Source organism: Alligator sinensis, unplaced genomic scaffold, assembly GCF_000455745.1.
Source record: "Alligator sinensis unplaced genomic scaffold, ASM45574v1 scaffold41_1, whole genome shotgun sequence".
NCBI classification, from domain to species: Eukaryota; Metazoa; Chordata; order Crocodylia; family Alligatoridae; genus Alligator; species Alligator sinensis.
Window position 1 is genome coordinate 898,273 of NW_005841926.1, and position 7,164 is coordinate 905,436.

The window sequence follows — 7,164 nt, forward strand, 5'->3', positions numbered from 1 at the left end:
CCTGAACTCACCAGGATCTATTCCTTCATCCCCATAATTTTTGTCATGCCTCCAGTTGAACATGTGGCTCTTGGATTGACCTCCTCAGTCACTTATTGATTAACAGTGATATTTCTATTTGCTGGAAGACTGTTATCCTCGTATTGATAGACTGTTGCTGATGCTGCTACTGCTGAGTTTTGCATAGTACTGGCTTGTGCCATTTAGACTCTAGACAGAAGTGCTCCAGGAATAATGCTCTCTCTCTCTCTCTCTTTTTTTTCCTAATAAGGCTTATTGCTCAAAGAAAGTGATTCCAGAATTCTCTACCATTACTACATGGCACTATGTGGGGACTTATACAGCCTGGGGAACAGAGGAAAAACACTGAGGAAAGGGAGTGGGTGCTGCCATGGGGAATTTCAATAGCTGGTTACTGAAGCCCTGGCACTGAGCTGTATATATTTTTACTACAGAACTATCTGTGATCCTCCCCTCGTAATCACTCTTGAATGTTCCAAATGTAAGAAGGAGATAAGATATACCACCTGTACTCCAGAACTGGTTTAAGGAATAAAGAATTTACCAACCTCAATCTGACTGGATAGGGACAGTTCATCTCTTTGGCCTGCAAATGGGAATAACAAAGAAATTGTTATTTAGAGAGCCATAGATGTGGAAATCATCCAGCTTTCCATTTCCTGGCCTGGCTTTTATGTAAAAGGTACAGATTTCTGTTAATTTAACTACTTGAATTAACTAAATTAAGTACTTGTGTTGATTTTTTACTTTTTTAACATTATGAATACATTTCCATTTATGATATAGTTGTGATGCTGTTCTAAAAATCTATAAAAATAAATGAATAATTTACGTAAAGCATTTTGTGGGGATTTAAAACATTTAAAACAGTTTATGTTCAGTATACAACCAGAAAGATTGTCACCAGTGATATCAGGCCTTGAACCGCTAAGTAAAATTGTTTCCCAGACACAGTAAGTCTGGGGGAGAAGCACTTCAAAGAAACATGTTCTGTGGAAACAGTTGGTAATGCGTGGCTAAAATAAAAAGAGTATCTCTATCAAATGTATTGAAGTTAGAGCGGTTACTGGACACCATATTGATCCTCCTAACATATAAAGCAGAACGTGAAGAAGGGTTATGATCATCAGGTATCCTAGTTTTCTCTGATTAAAAACAAATCCCCAATTTTCAGATTAAAAGAAGTAACCCAAAATCCATGTTTCCATCATCAAAATGGAATACCACTATATATCTATCCATATAATACTGAGTTTCATTTTAATCACAGAAAAATGTAGATTTTGGGTTACTTTTTTATATCCGAAAATTGGGGATTTTTTTTTATTAGAGAAAACCAGGATCCCTGCTTATGATAAAACAAAGGGAACTTCAGTAAGTGCTAAGATTTTCCAAGTCTCTCAGGCAGCAAAAATTATAAGCATTAGAAAGTTAGAAAGATAGTTAAAAATAGAGCTTATGATGGTTGATAATGAAGGGGAAGCATGTTTCCCCATACAGACTCTATGTTTCTCCATTCAGTTTCCATCTATACAAGAGTTATCAGTTATATCTGTCATCCAGTACACAGCCTGATTTACTAAGAAGGCATCATGCTATTGTTGAAAGTTTGGAAGATGAAAGCCACCCATTTCATTTGGTAGTTGCATTTTTTTTAAATGAAAGTCAAGAACTTCTTGAGCATTGCCACTGAAATCCTATCCATGTCTTCCCTCAGTATGGAGCCATGCTCAAGAATATTCTCTTTCCAGGTGAGTGAACAGTAATTTTCTTCAGTGGGGTAAACACAAATAAAAAACAGAAGTCCAGTTTTTCCTGTATCTATAAATAAATTTTAAGTCATTTTATGAATGTATGTTGCTGATGCTTGTTTATTATAAAACTGAGATGCAGATGCCCCAAGGCAAGGAAAGTAAGGTGGTTAATTTTGTTGATGGTTCTCTAAGAGACCAATTGAAGTTATTCACCTTCTGTCAAGGCCTGACTTTTTGCTCCCTACTTCATATGGAATTAGATATAGGTTTAAGAAAGGATGGGCACCTCAGTAGAATCTTTGCTAGTAAAACAGGAAAAAAGTCAACCAGGAGAAAAAGTCAATAATTAAATCTGCATCCTCCTTAAATCTTTCTCTAGGAATATATAGATAAGTTTCCTAAAAATCAATTTGAAAAAAAGAGATAATAATTCAGAATAGTATTTTTTAAGTGAAAATCCTGTCTTCTGCAATCTACTGTCAATGAGGATTTTTTTCCTGTTTTAACTGCTTTTGGGCCATAGATTACTTGATATTACTTCCCTAAATTAGAAAGGATATGTTATAGCTTAAAGAAGAATACTTCATTACCCTTGCACATACCTGTGCACTGGAATATTTATTATGTACTTCTGGGGCATTTAGGATATAGACAGGATATACAAGTTGTCCACTATTGTGGGAAGAACACAACTAAAAACAAAACAGTAAAACAAAATCCCCAGCTCAGAATATATACTTTTAAGGTGCATCCCATCTGAATCTTAGCAAATACAGAATCATAGAAATGTAGGTCTGGAAAGGATTTCCAGGAATCATTTTGTACAGTCATCTGCATTAAAGCAGAATCAAACACAGCAGGCCCATTCCCAGCAGATATTGGTCCAACCTGTTTTGGAAAAAAATAAATAAAAAAAGAGATTTCATAGGGCAATACCATTTTTGGTAGAAAGCATTTTCCCCGCATCTTGCTGTGCAGCCTACATTTTTCTTATTTCTGTGATCTCTTTTTATGCATTCCCTACTGGCTATGGTAGACAATTGATCAGTGTTCTTGTTAAGACAAGTGAAAATACCCAGTTCCTGTTACCTTTCCTCCTAGGTCATGATTTCAGAACTAGCTATATTCTGTTGGTCTTTCTCCCATTAGTCTATATCTTTCTTAATGTGTGGTATCCAAAACTGAGAGAGGCAGCATACATTGCTCTGGCAATGGCTTTACCAGTGCCAAATAGAGAAGATTTATTACCTTCCATGTCTTAAATACAACACTCTGTTGATACCAACAAAAGTAAGATTTGCCTTTTTCTGGAAAAAAAATAAACCCCACAAACATTTTTTTTTAATTAAAAAAAAAAAAAAATCCCACTATGGCTTCCAGATCCTTTCTGCCACAAATGGTTAAGTTGTTCCACATTAACTTAGTTTGTATTTGTGAATTGGGATTCACCTTCCTAATAATTTCTCTTTGTACTTGTCTTTATTGAGTTTCATTTAGCTGATTTCAGACCATCTCCAACCTGTCTACACCATTTTGAATTCTGATCTTGTCTTTCAAAATGCTTATAACTCCTCCCAGTATGCTGTGATCTGCAAATGTTAGAAGTGTATTTTCTACTCCATTATCCCAGTTGTAATGAAAATATTGATTTGGATAGACCTTGATGGGAGCATACTTGAAATGACCTCCCAGTTTGATAGTCAACCATTGATAGCTTACATTTTAATGGTATTTTTTCAATCAGTTGTATTAACATTAAGATGATTTCATGTAACCAATGTTTCCTTGGCTTACTTAGGAATATACCTTGTAAGACAGAGTTATCTGCCTTTAATAAAGTCAGGAGATAGCATATCTACTGTGTTCACTAGGTCAGTTACCCAATTAAAAAGATAAATGAAAATACACACTTATTCTGATGAGAAATAGACTTTGTAAATGAAATATCTGGTTATACTTACTCTCCTTTGTGGTTCACAAGTCAATAATCAGAGTTAAAAAATGTGTGTGTCAAAAAATGAGCTCATATGAGGACTTGAAGACAGGAAATTTTATATGAAGACATATAATGACCAGTTTATTGTCCCAACATGGCAATAAATTAGTGCAAACGTATACTTATGTACCTTAGTGGATAAAAATCTAAGATTACCTTTTTCCCTTCCTCCTTTATATAAGATGATGACAAGAATTCACAGGGAATATTAATTGGTTAGGAACATTATGGATACTTTTTATTTTTGGCAATAAAAATCAGATTCTCAAAAGTACTTATGTTCATTACTCTCTCCAGTGACCTAAATTAACTATTTGACCACTACTCAGCTGCCACCCAACTTTTAAGGTACCTAAATCCCTTAGATACCTATACTTCTGCCAATAGATTTGCTTATGTCACACAATGGCTAATATTCTTTCCTGAATTCTAGCTCAAAGTGAAGTCCCAGATGCCCCAATGGTGGGTTCTCAAACTAGTCATTCCTTTGCTTATAGTGCCAGCAAGATATTTCCTTAGAAGGGTGATCATAGCATACCTTGGTCAATGATAGCCTGCACAAAAGATATCTGGTAGGTAAACAACTATAACGTATTAGAACACCCATCTGGTCTTTCTCCAGGGACCTATATACAAGTCTCCAACATCTGAGATGAGTGACCTAACCACTGGACTACAGTCAGGCTTTGGTCAATAAATTACTTGTGAAAAGTAGAACAATTCCAGGAGAGCCTTGGATAGATCCATCCCAGAGAAGATAATTAACAATGCCTGGTATTTAGGAAACTACCATATGATGTTAAAGAAGTGGCTTCAAGTGCCTACTCCAAATCACTCTTAATAAAATGTTCACTGATGAAAAGTTTACATCCAAGACAGAATATGCATTCCTATTTAACAGTCAATATTTAAAATTAGAGTTGCATCAAGTGCAATAGAAGGTTATTTCATTCCTTATCAAGATAGTTTCCACCATAACTGATGATAACAGTCTCCACATCAGCAATTTAGTAATTCCCCTCTGTCAGTCTGCCCTCAAGCAAACATAATCACTATTGCCTGTTTGGCAGCAATACCTGATGCAATACATGATTGTTTGTTTAGTGCCTTTCTACACTGGCAACATCCTATTCTTTAGAACACTATAATGAATATTCTGTAGATATGTTTTTTTGAAACTGCCTGGAGAAAATGTTATAGAAAATGGGTCAATTTTCTGTGGAGATTTTATAGACTAACAGAATGAGCTGAACTTAATTTATATGAAAAGTCTCTGTATAATTGTTATAAGAAATCCCATAGTTATTTTTACATGTAATTTAGACATGACCGTTTATAGTTGATTGATTAGAGAAGTTATACCTTGTTAAATAAAATATATATTCTGAAGCCAACAAGGTTGGGGGGAAAATCTTTGTAACAGGGCAATTGTTAAATAAGTCTAGTATAATCTTTCCCCCCCTTGTTAATCAAGTCTAATATCTATTAGTGTCACTGATCTACCCTTTGAGTAAGTTGTTACTATAAGGATCCAAAGCATTTGAAAAGTATAACTGCAGACTGAACTCCAGAGATACAGGACTGTACTCGGTGCTGAGGTGAGTAAATGTCAAGTCAAGGCCTGAATTTGACCCACTAGTGTTTAATTATTAATGATGATTAAGCTACTAATATAGATAAACTATCTGTGATAAAGTCAGTTATGAGCGTTACTAACAGAGATGATTAATAAAGATTACATGAAGTCTTTAGTTCTTGATCCTGAATCCTATGCCACTTAGCTTGGTAACTCACTTTCAGTTTAGCAGTAAGACTACATGCATAAATAAGGATTACTTGTGTGAGTAGTCCTTTCTTATGATTAGAAGGAAAGTTTGTTGGATGTTAGGAAAAGCTTTCTCACTAGGAGGGTGGTGAAGTATTAGAACAGGTTACCTAGAGAGGTGGTAGAATCCTTGGAGATTTTTAAGGCCTGGCTCAACAAAGCCCTGGCTGGAATGATCTAGATGGGGATGGCCCTGCTTTGAGTAGGGTGCTGGATTAAGTGACCCCCTGAGGTTCCTTCCAACCCTAATTTTCTATGATTCTATGATATTACACAAAGTAGTCCAGGGCAGTATGAAAAGCTGAAAAATGCACACACAACAAAAGGCTGATTTGTTTGGTACATTTCAAAGTTTTATGAACTGGGCATTTTTGGTTCCAAAATTTTTCATTTACGTTTTTTACCCAATTAATGAAAAAGAAAGAGATTTTTTTAAAGGTATTTATAATAATATATCACAAACATTTTCTAACTAAGAAGTGGGGTGTGCCTGCCACTTTAGGGGTTGAGTCAGGCAGCTAGTGGATGCCTAATTGTGGCAGCCATTTTAAAACACAGGCCAGCTATATAAACACAGTAGTTTGCTGCTGGCAGCAACATTGCTTGGCTGAACTGCTGTATAGCATATGTGGCAGGTAAGAGCAGAGGGCTCTTGGTCCTGGGTATGACCTAAAACTGCATCCTGCTGAGATATGTAGGCCTGGGGGGTCTGCAAGTGGTGTGGCAACCCCACTTAAATACCAGGACAACTCACCTCCCTGGTGAAAGGTGGGTTGGGGCACCTCAATAACCCCTAGCCCCCATAAAACTAAGGAGGTCAGGCATGGCTATGGCTACCTGATCCCAGGGGGTGTAAGACCCCAGGTGGGGCCAGGAACAGCTGCAGCCACCTCAGTCCCCACAGGGGAATGAGACCCCAGAGGCTCCAGGGAGGGGATAGATGTGTAGCCCCAGAGAGGGGGTTGTAGTGAGGGCCCTAATGAGGGTTGAGTAGGGCTATGGGACGGCCTAAAGGGCATCCCACAGGGGTGAGCTGAGTAGAGGTGTGGGACAGCCTCCAGGGCAGCACATGAGCCACCCCCCCTGAGAAGCCAGTTGTTGGATATGAGAAGCCTGGTGAGGGGCTAGGGTGGAGTTAGCCCTTTGTGTGTTGAATCGACTGGCCACTAACCAGGTGCAGGTAACATGAGAGGCTCAACAGACTGCATGTTGCCACCTGAGGAGTGATCTAAATAAAGCCCCAAGCCCTATGGGAGCCACTCCAAGAGGGAGCAGGGCAGAACAAATTGTCAATGCAAAAGAGACCCTGTGAGAGGGAGTGGAGTGCGTGAGGCCCTGGTAAGAGGAGGGTGGTATGAATGTGAGTGTGAAAGAGGCCTGAAGAACAACTAAGTTGTCATAGTTGTCATGAATCAGAGCAGCCGCCGGCAGCCGCCTGACTCACACACCGGAGTGTTTAGATTTAGAGCTCGGCAGTCGGGTAGTGATGGATGGAGTGGAATTAACCAGGCACAGACGCGTGTAGGTTACAGGAGTTTGTTTACTTACGTCGCCTAGATAGTGATGGA

At 38.0% G+C, this 7,164-nt stretch overlaps 1 long non-coding RNA gene across 2 annotated transcripts in view; it reads right to left on the minus strand.

Moving 5' to 3' along the window:
• Positions 1 to 7,164, minus strand: part of LOC112549533 — a 209,648-nt gene that overhangs the window by 49,482 nt on the left and 153,002 nt on the right. For both annotated transcript variants that reach the window (XR_003092980.1, XR_003092979.1), the window contains exon 3: positions 570 to 607. This is a non-coding gene — a long non-coding RNA (uncharacterized LOC112549533). The remainder of the gene's footprint in view (positions 1 to 569; positions 608 to 7,164) is intronic.